Source organism: Pan troglodytes, chromosome X (genome assembly GCF_028858775.2).
Source record: "Pan troglodytes isolate AG18354 chromosome X, NHGRI_mPanTro3-v2.0_pri, whole genome shotgun sequence".
Lineage (NCBI taxonomy): Eukaryota > Metazoa > Chordata > Mammalia > Primates > Hominidae > Pan > Pan troglodytes.
Genome location: NC_072421.2, coordinates 116,362,793 through 116,379,809, shown reverse-complemented (window position 1 = coordinate 116,379,809; position 17,017 = coordinate 116,362,793). Strand labels below are relative to the sequence as shown.

Below are 17,017 nucleotides of genomic sequence, written 5' to 3'. Positions count from 1 at the left end.
CCTGTCTCTCCTCCTACCTCCCTGGTTGTTCCTCCAAATTGCTTTGTAGGCATTCTTTCCTCTGCTCATTCCTTTATAATCCACATTTAACTCTTCAGGCTGTCCTTGAAGTGATCATATGATCACATATTTCCCATGGTTTCAACAATGCCGGTCCATATCCTGACTCATTTATTCAACAAATAATCCACTGAGCACCTGCTAAGTACTGTGCTAGTTGCTAGACATTCAGCAGGACTGAGGCAAATAAGATTGCCATGCTCATGAAATTTACATTCTAGTGGCGGTGAAGATATATAATAATAAGCAAGCCAATAAATGAACAGACAATTTCAGATAATGTTAAGTGGTAGGGAGAAAATAAAACAGGGTGAGGGGCAGGCACCATGGTCATGTTGAGCACCGCGTCTCGCACCATGCCCCCAAGCCGCCATCCACTGCACAAGTCGCTCCCTGCCACCCGAGGCCCGCATGCTCGCCATGTCCCTTCCACAACCAACGCAGGCCGCCTTGGGCATCCTGGCCCGGCGCACCATGGTGCTGGGCACCATGGAGATGGGGTGCCACATGGACGCATCTGCCAGCGCCACGGCCGTGCACGCTTTCCTGGAGCGCGGCCACACCGAGCTGGACATGGCCTTCATGTACAGCGATGGCCAGTCCAAAATCATCCTGGGCGGCCTGAGGCTGGGGCTGGGCGGCGGCGACTGCTGAGTGAAATTTGCCACCAAGGCCAACCCTTGAGAGGGAAAATCACTAAAGCCTGACAGTGTCTGGTCCCAGCTAGAGACGTCATTGAAGAGGCTGCAGTGTCCCCGATTGGACCTCTTCTACCTACATGCACCTGACCACGGCACCCCAGTGGAAGAGACGCTGTGTGCTTGCCACCAGCGACACCAGGAGGGCAAGTTCGTGGAGCTTGGCCTCTCCAACTATGCCGGCTGGGAAGTGGCCGAGATCTGTACCCTCTGCAAGAGCAAAGCTGGGCCAGGCGCGGTGGCTCAGGCCTGTAATCCCAGCACTTTGGGAGGCCGAGGTGGGCGGATCACGAGTTCAGGAGATCGAGAGCATCCTGGCTAACACGGTGAAACCCCGTCTCGACTGAAAATACAAAAAAAAAAAAAAAATTAGCCGGGTGTGGTGGCAAGTGCCTGTAGTCCCAGCTACTCAGGAGGCTAAGGCAGGAGAATGGCGTGAACTCGGGAGGCGGAGCTTGCAGTGAGCCGAGATGGCGCCACTGCACTCCCGCCTGGGTGACAGAGCGAGACTCCATCTCCAAAAAAAAAGAAAAGTAATAAATAAATAAATAAGAGCAAAGGCTGGATCCTGCCCACTGTGTACCACGGCATGTACAATGCCACCACCCAGCAGGTGGAAATGGAGCTCTTCCCCTGCCTTGGGCACTTTGGACTGAGGTTCTATGCCTACAACCCTCTGGCTGGGGGTCTGCTGACCGGCAAGTACAAGTATGAGGACAAGGGCAGGAAACAGTCTGGGGGCCACTTCTTTGGGAATAGCTGGGCTGAGACTCACAGGAATCGCTTCTGGAAGGAGCACCACTTTGAGGCCATTGCCCTGATGCAGAAGGCCACACAGGCCGTGTATGGTGTCAGTGCCCCCAGCATGACCTTGGCCACCCACCCTCTGGTGGATGCACCACCACTCACAGCTGCAGGGTGCCCACAGAGACGTGGTCATCCTGGGCATGTCCAGCCTGGAGAAGCTGGAGCAGAACTTGGCAGTGATGGAGGAAGGGCCCATGGACCCGGCTGTCATGGACACTTTTAATCAAACCTGGCATTTTGTTGACCACGAATGTCCCAACTACTTCCGCTAGGCCCATCATGGCTCAGGCTGCCCAAGGCTTTTCCGTCACCCCTTTTATTCTCTCACGCTGACCAGTCTTGGCCTTGAGCTGACTTAACAGGGTCTTTCTGGATCGTCTAGATCCATGTGTTATTTTTCTAGCTTCCTGCCTTGCTCCCTGCTCATTTACACTGTGAAAGGTGGGGGTGAGTCCCACTTGGGCATTTCCTGTTGAATAAAGCAGGCACTTGACCCAGCCATAGCCCAGGTCAACCCCCCTCCCGCCCCGCCAAAAAGAGAGAGAGAGGAAAAAAAAACCAGGGTGATATGATGAGATACTGATCAGAGTAGGTGGCTCCTTAGTCGGGATGACCAGGGAAAGCCTCTATGAGGAGCTGACGCTAGAGCTGAGACGTGGATGATGAGAAAGATGGTAAGAGAACATTTTATGCAGGGTGCATAGGCCCTGAAGAGAGAACAAATTATAGCTGGAAGCATCGTAAACAAATAACATAGTATGGGATGAGATCAGATATTTTGTTAAGGGCTACTATATCTTATTAGGTCAAAGTAAAGAGCTTGAACGTTATACAAAATGTAACTGGAAGCCCCTGGAGGGTTTTGAAACAGGCAGAGTGTCCTAGTCTGTTTTACATTGCTATAACAGAGTATCACAGACTATGTAATTTATAATAAACAGAAATTTATTTGGCTCATGGTACTGGAGGCTGGGAAGTCCAAGAGCATAGAGCCAGCATCTGATGAGGGCCTTCATGCTGCGTCATGCCATAATGAAAGGCGGAAGTACAAGAGAGGGTAAGAGCGAGGGAACAGGAAGAGTCAAACTTGCTTTTATAATGCAGCCACTCTTACAATAACTAACCCACTCCTGAGATAATGACATTAATCTATTAATAAGGGTAGAGCCCTCATGTCCTAATCACTTCTTATTATGTCCCACCTCCCAACACTGTTCTATTGGGAATTAAGTTTCCAACACATGAACTTTAGGGGACACATTCAAACCATGGCATTCTATTCTGGTCCCCAAAATTCATGTCCTCACAATGCGAAATACATTCATTCCATTGCAGTAGCCAGAAAATTCTTGTTTCAGTGTCAACTCAAAGATCCAAAGTCCAGTCTCATCAAAAGCAGATATGGGTGGGACTCAAGGCATAATTCACCTTGAGGCAAATTTTCCTCCAGCTGTGAGGAAACAGATTAAAAATTAAACAAAATTATTTATTTACAAAATACAATGCTGGGTGATGTGGTTTTGATATGTGTCCCTGCCCAAATTTCATGTTGAATCGTAAACTCCAGTGTTAGAGGTGGGGCCTGGTAGGAGGTGATTGGACCATGGGGGTGGATCCTTTATGAATGGTTTAGCACCATCCCCTCTGTGCTTTTCTCGTGATGGTGAGTTCTCATGAAATCTGGTTGTTTAAGTGTGTAGCACCTCCCCTCTCTCTTCCTCCTGCTCCAGCCATGTAAGACATGCCTGCCTCCCCTTCACCTTCTGCCACGATTGAAAGTTTCCTGAGGCCTCCACAGAAGCCGAGCAGATGCCAGCACCATGTTTCCTGCAGAACCTACAGAATCTGCATAGAGCCTGCAGAACCATGAGCCAATTAACCTCTTTTGTTTATAAATTACCCAGTCTCTGGTATTTCTTTCTTTCTTTTTTTTTTTTTTGAGATGGAATCTCACTCTGTTGCCAGGCTGGAGTGCCGTGGTGTGATCTCTGCTCACGGCAGTCTCTGTCTCCCAGGTTCAAGCGATTCCTCTGCCTCAGCCTCCCGAGTAGCTGGGACTACAGGCACGCACCACCACACCTGGCTAATTGTATTTTAGTAGAGATGGGGTTTCACCATGTTGGCCAGGATGGTCTTGATCTCCTGACCTCATGATCTGCACCCCTTGGCCTCCCAAAGTGCTGGGATTACAGGCATGAGCCACCGTGCCCGGCCTGGTATTTCTTTATAGCAGTGTAAGAATGGACTAATACAGTGGGACAGACATAAGATAGACATTCCCATTCCAAGGGGGAGAAATAGGCAAGAAGAAAGGGGTCCCAAGTAAGTCCAAAACCCAACAAAGAAAACCACATTAAGTCTTAAAGGTGTAGAATAATCTCCTTTGATTCCATGTCCTGCATCTTGGGCACACCAAGACAGGGGCTGAGCCCCCAAGGCCTCAGGCAGCCCTGCCCCTATCTATGGCTTTGTTGGGCTCAGCACATGTTTCAGCTGTCTCAGGTTGGAGTCTCATGCCTGCAGCTTTCCCAGGTTGGCACTGTATGCTGGTAGCTCTACGGCTCTGGGGTCCCAGTGGTGGTCCCACTCCCACGGTTTCACTAGGCACTGCCCTAGTGGAGACTCTGCAGGATCCTGCTTTCCACAGCTCCACTAGGCATTGCCCTAGTGGGGGCTCTCTGCAGTGGCTCTGCCTCTGCAACAAGTCTCTGCCTGGGCCCCCAGACTGTCCGATACATCCTTTGAAATCTAGGTAGATGCCACAATGGCCCCATAACTCATGCGCTCAGCACTTCTGCAGAGTCAGCACCATGTGCATGCTGCCAAGGCTTACACTTGTACCCTCCAGAGCAGTGGCATGAACTGCACATGGGCTCACTTGAGCCATGGCTGGAGCAGCCAAGGAGCTCTACACCAAAACATGGGAAGCAGAGTCCTGAGGTGGCCCTGGGCAGTGAATGCTGAGGTCTGGTGGGCACCTTTCTGGAAACCCTGCCCTCAAGGCCCTGCTCTGAATTTGTAATGGGAGGGACAACCTACTCAATGATCTCTGAAATGTCTTTGGGATCTTTGTCCCATTGTTTTGGTGACTAGCAATATTACCCTTCCTATCTCCCTACTGTTCTCCTCACTTCTGCTGCTGCTTGCGATTCATCCTCATTCCCCATCCCAGTTGCCCCCTCCCCTCTCCAGTTCTGTGAATGCAGAGGTCCTGTTGTCATTCATCCACATCCTACCTCCAACCCAGATGATTGGGTGGGGGACACACGCTTTACAACCACAAGTATGAATGGCTACTCCAGAAGTAGAGATTCCTGGCTGTTGCCTGCAGCCATGTCCTATCTTACCACCTGCTACCTGCCCAGCTCTTCAGAGGAAGGGTTCACTCTAACCCTGGCCCAGCTGGCCTGAGATCAGCTAGTTGCTGAAGTGCAGCCTCTTGTGGCCACTATGACTACAATATGATTTTTTTCTTTATATATATTTTATATTTGTATTATCTTTTTAATTGAGATGGGGTCTTGCTATGTAGTCCAGGCAGGTCTCAAACTCCTAGCCTCAAGTCATCCTCTCACCTTGGCCTCCTAAAGTGCTGGCATTACAGTTGTGAACCACTGTGCCCAGCTGGTACAACAACTTTGGAAAATAATTTAGCAATATTTTGTAAAGTTGAAAGTAAGCATACTATAAGACCCAACAATTCTAATTCTAGGTATTCATTGGTGTAGGGAAACTTTTTGCACATATGCACTGGGAGACACATAAAAGGATGTACATTGCAGCACAGCTTGCAAAATACAAAAATTGGAAAGAAGCTGATGTCCATCAAAAGGATAATATATAAATAATCAGGGTACGTTTACATGATGGAATGATACGAAGTGGTTGAAATGACTTATCATGAATTAGGCTTAGTCTTTCAGTCTGTGTTTTGCTACATATATACCTATCCTCAAACAAAAGATACTCTTGTTTGTGTATTAATTTCTATCCAAGTTGAGAAAAACAGTATCATCCAGTATATATCTGTCTACAACTTGCTTTAAAAAAAAAAAAAAAACCTCATTGCTTCCTAATGTATATTGATTTTATTTATTTATTTATTTATTTTGAGACGGGGCCTCACTCTGTCACTCAGGCTGGAGCACAGTGGCACAATCTCAGCTCACTGCAACCTCCCTTTCCCAGGCTCAAGTGATCCTCCCACCTTACACTCCCAGGTAGCTGGGACTACAGGTGTGTGCCACCATGGCCGGCTATTTTTTTGTATTTTTTGTAGAGACGAGTTTTGCCATGTTGCCCAGACTTCGAATATGACTTTGGAGCTGGTGAAAAGGACTTGGAACCTTTTTAAAAGCCCATGTTAGCACTTCCAGTTTGTTGAGCCAGGGTCTTGCTTTGTTGTCCATGCTGTTGTGCAGTGACATGATCACAGCTCACTGCAGTCTCAATCTCCCAGGCTCACTGCAGTCTCAATCTCCCAGGCTCAAGCAGTCTTCCCGCCTGAGCTTCCCAAGTAGCTGGGACTACAGGCATGTGCCATCATGCCTGGCTATTTTAATTTTTTTTTTTTTTTTTTTTTTGGTAGAGATGAGGTCTCGCTATGCTGCCCGGGCTGGTCTCTAACTCCTGGGCTCAAGTGATCCTCCTACCTCGGCCTTCCAAAATGCTGGGATTACAGGGGTGAGCTACCACACCTGGCCAGCACATTCGATATAAATGAAATTTGACAGGATTCTAGAAGGCAAGCTGGTTATAATCTGTTGTACACACAAGGACAAGTGAGGAAGAAAGGAGACACAGTGCCCAGGGATAGGGGAGCAAAATAAGATATACTCAGTTATCCATGGTCATGAAGAACAGACATGCCAGGTTATTAAAAACCGGTAGATAATCCAAAAGGCACTCTGGAATACATTATATGTCCTATCAACACCTTGCCTCTGAACCCCAGTAGATTTATTCCTCTAGTTAACTTTTCTCAGACTGACATTAAAATGAGCGTATATTTCCAAGTTGCTTCCAGATGATGGCTGGAGGGAGTGGGCAATAGCATGAAGACTGTGAAGGGTAAGGACAGCCTAAAATAATCCATTAGCCACAGAGAATCTCAGTGTGGGTATTTGAGAGTCACCTGTACGCGCTCAGTAAAGAGGTTCTGCTTGTCAAGGCAACCGAATTGAGCCACCTGACTCTTCTTAGAGGCCCACTCCAAAGGTATATAGTAAGTTAAGTCAGGAGTCTCAAGCTGAATGCCTCTCAGTCCATAATGCTACCAGTCGCATAGCATGTGTGGCCAAAACCAGAGATACTCTGTTGATTCCCAACATTCTTGTGCAGAAGCAACTTTAGTCCACATTATGCTATTTAGCAATGAATTGTAGTAGGGAAAGGAAAGGTAGGGAGGGCTCTGCCCCCATCCCTGTGATATGTGGGCCATAGTTGCTCTGAAAACCCAGCTACAGAATGGGGACAGTAAACAACAAACAGAGTTCTAGTTCAGTCATGAACCATTTTCTTATGGTTATAGCAGAGTGATAATGGAGCAGGGAAAGGACAAGAGGCCAAAACACAGAGTCAGTGCTCCTGAAAGCAAGATTACTCACTGGAGACATTTATTGGTTTCTGTTTTTCCTGTGAAGGGGAGAAAGTAGGTCAGCACACTCAAAGAACTGTGACCAGGAACAGTGGCTCTGAGAGGGAGTCATTTGCTGCACCCTGTGCCAAGATGAACGAGTAATAGACACGCCTCTCAATTGAGGGCATTTGACTGAGGTCACTTGGCTTCGGGAAAAACTCAGGCTATTGATCCCTTGGTGTGTATTCTTTGCAGGCCTTAGGAGGTAGGTACAAGGGAAGGCTCGCAGTTTTAAAACCAACATCTAAATGGTTGGCTAGCATGAGCTGGCAAGCACAGGAATGTTTATGAGCAAACTGTGTGCCTACTTTGGCTTTCAGACAAGATGGACAAGGCTCAGGGCAGCTTGGCTAAAAATAGATGGCACAGAGGGGCCTAGGAAGCAGGAGAGCTAGGTTTCACTCCCAGGTCTCTGAGTTAACCTTCAGGCAAACTTCCTGAGTGTCTTTATTTCATATACTGATTAGCTCTTAGTAAGCAGGAGTATTGAATAAGTTTTCCTAGGTCTAGAGAAGGGTTCACGTGGAGTCTGCTACATTTTCTTGTCTCATCTTTCCTCAAAAGATCCAAGTTTGGGAAAAGACTGGTTGTGATCAGGTGGAAGGTGGAGTAGCTGACATACGATGGAACAGTACCAAGCTATGATGACCCTCTGGGAGCCACGAGTCCTTCTGGACTAACCAAGGTGGCTGCCCAGCCAGAGCCAAAAGGAGGCTCCCTGACCCTGGGTCTGGAGGCAGAGGTGGCAAAGAAGTAAACAAGAGGCACCAAATCAGAACTCCTGATGCATAACCCACAGCTATGAGGGGGATAGTGTGAAATGCAGGGCTTTAAGTAGGAAATTTAGTAGGAAATTCAGAAAGCAGGTAGTTCCTGCCCTTTGTCACTGCCCCACATGCCATTCCCTTCTTCAGCAAGATTCTACTTGCTCAGAAGCAAGGGTCCAAACCGAGGCAGCCAAGTTTCTAGTCTGTAGTTGGGAGGTAATGTTCTCAGGAAAAAACTGGACTATTCACAGAGAAGGGGAAGCTGAGCACAAGAAAACTATTTTGTGTCAGGCACAGTGGCTCACGCCTATAATCCCAGCACTTCGGGAGGCGGAGGCGGACGGATCGCCTGAGGTCAGGAGTTCAAGACCATCCTGGCCAACATGGCGAAACCCCGTCTCTACTAAAACTACAAAAATTAGCCGGGTGTGATGGCGCATGCCTGTAATCCCAGCTACTCAGGAGGCTGAGGTGGGAGGATCTCTTGAACCAGGAGGTACAGGTTGCAGTGAGCCGAGATCGTGTCACTGCACTCCAGCCGGGGCGACAGAGTGAGACTCTGTCTCAAAAAAATAAAAAATAAAAAATAAACAGGCTGGCCGTGGTGGCTCACTCCTGTAATCCCAGCACTTTGCGAGGCCGAGGCCAGGTGGATCACGAGGTCAGGAAATTGAGACCATCCTGGCTAACGCGGTGAAACCCAGTCTCTACAAAAAATACAAAAAATTAGCCTGGTGTGGTGGCATACGTCTGTAATCCCAGCTACTTGGAAGGCTGAGGCAGGAGAATTGCTTGAACCTGGGAGGCAGAGGTTGCAGTGAGCTGAGATCGCACCACTGCACTCTAGCCTGGGTGACAGAACTATTTTGTATTATTTCCTGCCTCAAGACCCTTGGCCCTACCCTCATCCCAGGACACTTTCCCCAGAAGTCAGTGCATCTCTGTGTGGCAAGAATATCTGGGAAGAGCTATTTTTTTTTTCTGATTACAAAAGTAATAAGTGGTTATTTTATAAAATTAAGATTTTTCAAAATAACTAGAAGAGAGGATTCTAAATCCTCTCTCAACCCCCAAAAATGATACATGTTTGAGGTGATGAGTATGCTAATTACCATGATTTGATCATTTCACAATATATTCATGCATCAAACAAAACATCACACTGTACCCCATAAATATATAGAATTATCATTTATCAATTAAAAAATAAAAAATTATAAGCATAAAGAGAAATATAAAGTAGAGGCCAGGCACCATGGCTCACACCTGTAATCCCAACACTTTGGGAGGCTGAGGTGGATGGGTCACTTGAGTTCAGGAGTTCAAGACCAGCCTGGTCAACATGGCGAAACCCCATCTCTAGTAAAAACACAAAAATTAGTCAGGTGTGGTGGCGCACACCTGTAGTACCAGCTACTCAGGAGGTTGAGGTGGGAGGGTTGCTTGAACCTGGAATGTGGGGGTTGCAGTGAGCCAAGATCATGCCACGGCACTCCAGCCTGGGCGACAGAGCAACACTGTCTCAAAATAAATAAATAAATAAAATATAAAGCAGAAAACAAAAATAACTATAATCCCATCACTTAAAGATTACTAGGGTTAACAGCCTTTATGTAAATTTGGAGTATTTAACCTTGACTCTATTGTTTACTTACCTTGGGCAAGTTACTTAAACTTTCTGAGTCCCAGTTTTGTTATTTACAAAATGAGAATAATCATAGTACTCACCTCACAGTATTATCTCAAGGATGAGATAATTCATGTAAAGAGGTTTCATAGTCCCTGGCAAATATTGAGTGATCAATAAATGTTGGCCATCACTATCATTATTACCTTCTATGTGTATACATTCAGAACTACTCATATTGATGGCTGTATAATATTTTGTTTTGTGACTGTACCATTTCCCTAGGGTTAAACATTTATGTTGTTTCCAAAATTTTACTATTACAAAACTACTGCAAGAAACATCCCTGTACATATATTTTCTTGTACACCTCTGACTATTTCCTTAACATAAATTTCCTAGGATTGAGTTTACTGGGTTAAAGTTTCCTAAAAATGAGCATTTTGGGCCCAGGCGTGGTGGCTCACGCTTGTAATCCCAGCACTTTGGGAAGCTGAGGTGGGCAGATCACGAGGTCAAGAAATCGAGACCATCCTGGCCAACATGGTGAAACCCTGTCTCTACTAAAAATACAAAAATTAGCTGGGCTTGGTGGTGCAAGCCTGTAGTCCCAGCTAGTTGGGAGGCTGAGGCTGGAGAATCACTTGAACCCAGGAGGCAGAGGTTGCAGTGAGCCGAGATTGTGCCACAGCACTCCAGTCTGGTGACAGAGCAAGACTCCGTCTCAAAAGAAAAAAAAAAAGGAGCATTTTTAGGCCCTTGTTACAGACTTCAAAATGGCTTTACAAAAAGGTTGTAGTCGGTCAGGTGCAGCGGCTCACACCTGTAATCCCAGCACTCTGGGAGGCTGAGGCGGGTGGATCACCTGAAGTCAGGAGTTCAAGACCAGTCTGGCCAACATGGTGAAACTCCATCTGTACTGAAAAAAAATACAAAAATTAGCTGGGAATGGTGGCAGGCGTCTGTAATCCCAGCTGCTTGGGAGGCTGAGGCAAGAGAATCGTTTGAACCCGGGAGACAGAGGTTGCAGTGATCCAAGATTGCACCACTGCACTCCAGCCTGGGTGACAGGCCAAGCCTCTGTCAAAAGAAAAAAAAAAAAAAAAGATTATAGTCATTTACATTTCTGCCATCAGGGCATATATAAGTATCCATTTCTCCATACTTTCACCAACACTGAGTAATAACACTTTTTAAAACATCTTTGACAGTTCCATGGGGAATAATGGTGTCTTGTTTTCATTTGCATAACTTTGATTATAAGGGATAATTAATTTTTTTTTTTTTTGAGACGGAGTCTCACTCTGTCGCCCAGGCTGGAGTGCAGTGATGTGATCTCAGCTCACTGCAACCTCTGCCACCTGGGTTCGAGCAATTCTCTTGCCTCAGCCTCCCGGGTAGCTGGGATTACAGGCGTGCGCCACCACACCTGGCTAATTTTTGTATTTTTAGTAGAGACAGGGTTTCAGCATGTTGGCCAGGCTTGTCTCCAACTCCTGTCCTCAGATGATTGGCCTACCTCTGCCTCCCAAAGTGCTGGGATGACAGGCATGAGCCACCACGCCCAGTCATAAGGGACAATAAACATTTTAAGTTAACTCTCCTGCTAAGCTCATACGGTAATTCACAAGTTCCCACAGACAAAAATCTGTAAGAAAGTCCTCAGGGATCCTGAAATGAAAACATACAGGGGACATTTCCATAAAAATAATTCACATTTGAGTAGTTGATATACATATTTTTAACCATTTTAACTGCAAGATATAATAATAGAAAAATGCATATCTTAATAGAGTATTATAAAGTAAATACACTTTTAGATATTTACTTCTAGGTCAAGAAATAGAACTTTGCTAGCTACCTTAGAAGCCTGGCACATGTCCCATCCCAATCCTAAAATTAACCACTACGCTGACTTTTATGGAAATCTCTTCCTCTCTTCCTTGATTTCATTATAGTTTTATCACTCAGGTTGCAACCTTAAACGTAATAGTTTAGTTTTGCCTTTTAAAAATATTTTAAGTGTTTTTCATTTAGTTGCTGATATACTTGTAATAAAAATTACACCAGATTATAATAGCAATCAACTTAAAGAAGTAAATGCTTAAAAATGCTCATTTTTGACAATAGTGCTTTATAGACACATGAAAACATATACAATTTTTCCCATGGATGTGACTAAATAAATTGCTTTGTCTCAAACTTAGCATGTCATTTTGATATGGCTATATGTTTTGGTTCAGTTTTGAAGTAATGCCTCCAACATCAGTATAATTTTAACACTTTCTATCAAAGTTAGATGTCAGTTACAAGTCACCATTCTGAAGTTCAACCTTGTTTTTCAACCTATTAGATAGGTCTGAGTTCTTAATTGCAAACTGCAAAATCCACTCTGACTAGTTTAAGCAGAAAGGAAATTTATTAAACAATATTAGACCACCCACAGGATCTCTGGCGACCCATAAAGCGAGGCCCTGAAGAGGCCAGAAACAAGGTGCAGCCATACTGTGGGTGCTTCGCTGGCAAAAACTCCACTGCCACTACCCTAAAGAAGACATCAACTCTCCACGATCCTTGCTTTCCACATGGAATTTCCAAGCTTCTTGTATCTCTCTTCAAACAGACCCCAGAAACCCCTGCCAGAGAGAATGCTGAGCTGGATAGATTCCAGCTGTTTGATGTTGTCCCTCTGTTGCTTATTGGTTTCTGCTGTCCAGAATGCTGATATATGTCCTATGTTGGATCCCGGACAACACAGAAAAGTTTTCCATCTATTTTGAGTTTCTTTCCTACTCAACTCTTCAGTAGAACATAAACCTTTTAAGGGCAGAGGCCAGTTCATCACTTTTAAGTAATCAAATATATTTATTAATAACCTATTATATTCATTAACAAATATTTATTGGAAGCCTACTCTAAATTTGGCATAGTGCTAGGCGCTGAAGATATCATTATGAATGAGAGACAAAGGTCTTTTCTCATGAGTTTATAGTCTAATCAGTGTAGAGTGACAACAAATACATAAACAAATAAACAATTATGATTTCAGGTGAGCAGAGGAGCAGGGCTACCTTAGATAGGGTGATCAGAGAAAGTCTCCATGAGGGGCTGATAGTGAAGGTCACACTTAAAGGAAAAGCATCCAGGCATTTAAAGCGTTAGAGGAAGAACAGTCCTGGAAAAAGGAATGTCATGTGAGAAGGAAACATACTCATTCACGGGGTCTCAGGCTAGAGCACAATAAGTGAGCAAGAGAGTAAAATGTTTCAGTTTTATTCCAAGCATATTAACAAACAATTGGAGGTTGTGAGTAGCCAGAAGTGACATAGTCTGATGTACATTTTGAAGGATCACTCTTGGTGGTGAGTGGAGAACAGGCTATAGAGGAAACAAATTGAAACATTTAGGAGGCAAGTGGTCCAGATGAAAGATGATGATGGTTTACACTAGGGTGGCTGAGAGGATGAGAGATCACATTTGGGATATACTTCAAAGTTAGAGTCAAAAGAAATTCCTGATTGGTTGTGGGAAGTGACGGGGAGAGGAGAATCAAAAGGAAAACAGAAAGATTTGGGGGCCTGAGCAACAGAGTGAATGATGTTGACAGTTACTGAGATGGAGAAAGTGGGGTAAGGGGGGAAATCTAGTTCATATTTGTACATGTTGAGGTGCTGATGTCTGTGGGAATGAACATAAGAGATAGTGAAATATATGAGTCTTGGGCTTAGAGAAGAGGACCTGTCTGTGCTAAGCACTCTGAGGGGATGTATGAAATGTGTAAGACACAGCGTTGAAGAAAGGGTTAACACAGAAGCTCTAATTGATCAGTCCTTGCACGTCTTCAGGGGAGCCTAGAATTATGATTGCCCCTAGGCCTACCTCTGGGAATACAGCCCTCAGATGTTCTTTATGTCACCAATTGATGATGTCTTGATGTCATTTTATACATCCAGAGCAATGAGGTATACTGTATCTACTTGTCAGGACTTCTCTGGATTGTTTTTGCAAGATTCATGATGTACCTGGTTTTGATGTTGGGATCCTGAGTGTCATTTCGCAAAAGCCTCAGAGACTCTGAGACTTGGGTGGGCTTTCCTAGACAGAGACATTTCACAGGTGTCCCTGTAGTTTGCTGTTAATTTGTTAGATGCTCCTGTGCAGCCATGGATAAGAAAGGACTTGAAAACCTGTGCCTACTCAATGTATATTTTTCCTGCAGCTTTTGTTCTGTATCCTTTGGCGTAATAAACCTTAGCTGTAAGTAAAACCTGCTATTGGGTCTTACGAGTCTTTCTAGTAAATCACCCAACTTGGGGTGATTGCGGGACCCCTCAAAACACAATTTGCCCTCCAAGAGCTTACAGTTTAGCTGCAGAGGGAAAAGAAACACACATGAAACAACAGTGACCCAAGCAGGACAATATATTACTGTCATCCCAAGGCCAGGCACTAAGTTTTTATTCATCTTTGTATCCTTAAAGGAGGGCTGGGTCATTGGGTGGTCCTCAATAAAGGTCTGCTGAACTTAAATAGAAGAGGTGGAGTTTGCTGGATGGGTAGGACTTTGAATAAGCTACGAGGAAAAGGAGGGCATGCCAATTGGAGAAAACTTGATATAGGCCCAAAAGCAAGAACAGGCAGGGTTTGTTTGTAGAAAGTTGTCCTTAGTCTCCCTGCTCCACAATGCCTGGCTCATTTGCCAAACAGTGGGCATTTCATAAAGTCTGCCACTTGTCTGGTATCCTTGTCCAAGTTTGCTACCACACCCTTTTCAGTCTCTCCCCTGCTTTTTCTGGGCAGTGCTAATGATGGGAGGTGATGGGATAGCATATTCCTTCTGCTCCCACCCCAGTCACTTGCAGGAGAGAACTGAGGCTGAGATGTCTAGTTCCAAATCTAACTGCATCATGGATGGTTGGCTTGGCTGCTCTCCCTGTGATTCAGTGATTAAAATTCCAGATGGGACTACAATAACTCTATTAATCTTGAATTCCATACATCGGTTTCAAAATAAAAACTCCTAGAACCTAGGCACCTCTATACAATCTTTCCATATTCCCAGGGCAGCTTTAAAATGAAATAGATGAATAACTGCTTCACCAAAAGACAGGTTCTGGTGAAAGGAGACGTGGATACAGAGAAAAAGAGAAGACATTCTAGGAAATGAACCAAAACATTTCTTTCTGCATGAACAGGAAAGAAAATGGAAGATTTAATGCTTAGATCTCAGAGACTGACTAGTATAACCATCGTCCCCTTGCCCCTCCAGCAGATGAGGAAGAGATTTGTCCAAGATCACACAGCAATCCACAGCTGACCCAGGACCAGAATATGATTAGAATCAGGACCAGGCTTCCTGATTCTAAGTCCAGTGCTCCACCACATTTTAGTGTCCTATTTTGCAGTTCTATAGCCATAACAATCATCCTCAAAGAAGGATGCACTAAATTTCCCAATTAGCAACTACCCCTTGGTGAAGCATGTTAAGGACCAGAACAGGGAAGGGTGGCAAAAGGCCAAGCCAAGACATCACAATTACAAGGGCTAAGTGAGACATGTTTCTGACTGCTTTATGGGCTCTGCAGCCTTGCTGCTTCTTTGCTTTGAGCCAAGTCAATCATACTCTCTGTCATGGACTGGGGGTGGGGGGAGGGTCAGTGAGAGGAGTGAATAAAACAGACCTTCCTGCTGGCAAAGATGTGTGGCCAAACTATGAATCTGCAAGCAAAAGAAGGGAGGTAATTGTAGAAGCATATGACAGCACCAGAAAGCTCTGGCACAACCAGCATCACCTCCCACCCAGCACCTGCCAGTTCACAGCAGCTGGTCAGAAAGCTTATGGCCTTGCGAGCAGGACAGTTCACAAGGTAGAATCTGTACACCAGCCTCTGTGCCCTGCCCAGGCTTGACTCAGAAGCAGTGACAAATGCACTGGGCTAGTTAGTTCATCGGTACACTGAATGTGAATCCAGGTGACAACCAGGCAGTGACTTTCCTGAAGATTGAAGTCACTTCCTGTTTGGGACCTCCAGTCCTGAGATGCAGTCTTCCACAGCTCAGGCTTCCATGGAGGATCAAAAGCAACTCCTGGGCCAATGAAAGAAATGTGAGGAAAAGTCTAAGGGCGGTTGAGAGAGCCTTGTATGAAGGCTGAAATGTGACACTTTTTTTTTGTTTGTTTTTTGGACTCAGAGTTTTGCTGTGCCACCCAGGCTGGAGTGCAGTGGCGCAATCTCGGCTCACTGCAACCTCTCTGCCTCTCAGGGTCAAGCAATTCTCGTGCCTCAGCCTCCTGAGTAGCTGGGACTACAGGCGAGCGCCACCACACCCAGCTAATTTTTTGTATTTTAGTAAAGACGGAGTTTCACCACGTTGCCCAGGCTGGTCTCGAACTCCTGAGCACAGGCAATCCGCCCACCTCAGCCTTCCAAAGTGCTAGGATTACAGGCGTGAGCCACCGCACCTGGCTAACACTTCTATATGAGTACCAAATCAGGGAATGAATGAATTCAGCATTCCAATCACATTCTCACGCGATGCCTGAATCACACTCACAAAAACAGGGCTTCAAATCCTTACTATAAAAAAGCATTATATTGTCACTATAGGAAATACTCATAATTCTGGTTTAGGTGAGTTATGGCAGACTTAGAAATAACTGGATTTGTATAGATAAGGGAACCTTATCCCTTAAATGCCAAAAATTTTAAACAGTATTTTCATGACATGTGAAATATACATGTTTATATAACATGTTTTCCAGATTCCCCAGCCCACTTGAACCTTTTTCCAGCTTACTCAGGGTAATCACAATCACATCCTTCATTACGTTATGCTATTTTGTTTTCCTGCCTCCTCCCAGGGTTTCAGGCCTTCAGCAGGCACTTCCTCCATCAGTTTGTCTGAGCTTCTTCCCTCCCTCCCCCACTGCAATATATCTGCCTGTTGCTTCTAATCTGTGCAGCTAGGTAACCAGATTACAGGACTCTTTAGAGCTACGTTATAAACAAGGGACTAGAAAATGTCTGAAGAATAAAAGACCTTTAATGCTGTAAGGCCACCTCTGTGTGTTTGAGGGAGTTTGCGACTGTTTCTTCCATCCAGATTTGGAGCAGATTTTCAGAGAGCAGAGGATGCCAGAGGCCTGACCTGGGGATAAATGCTGTGCTATGGAATATAAGCCTGGGATCAGGCCATGCCTCAAGCTCCCCTGTCCTCCTCTCAACTCCCTAGAGCTCAGAAGGCTTTGAATGACAGAAAATTGGGAAGAACAATTAGGAATAAAGATGAAGCCACGCCAGATTCTTCTTTCAGAAAATGAAGTAAGTGCTGACAAAGCAGGGGTAACACTAGCCTGGGGAATTTGCTCTAACCTCCACAGAGGAGAATCTCTGCATTGTGCCTAGGGGAACTGTAAGTG

General features: G+C 45.3%; 1 protein-coding gene and 1 pseudogene across 1 annotated transcript in view; one reads left to right on the top strand and one right to left on the bottom strand.

Moving 5' to 3' along the window:
- LOC104003980 (uncharacterized) overlaps positions 1–17,017 on the bottom strand; it is a 48,082-nt gene that overhangs the window by 5,178 nt on the left and 25,887 nt on the right. The gene's annotated exons all lie outside the window — the stretch shown is intronic.
- Positions 393–1,837, top strand: LOC473756 (aflatoxin B1 aldehyde reductase member 2-like; annotated as a pseudogene).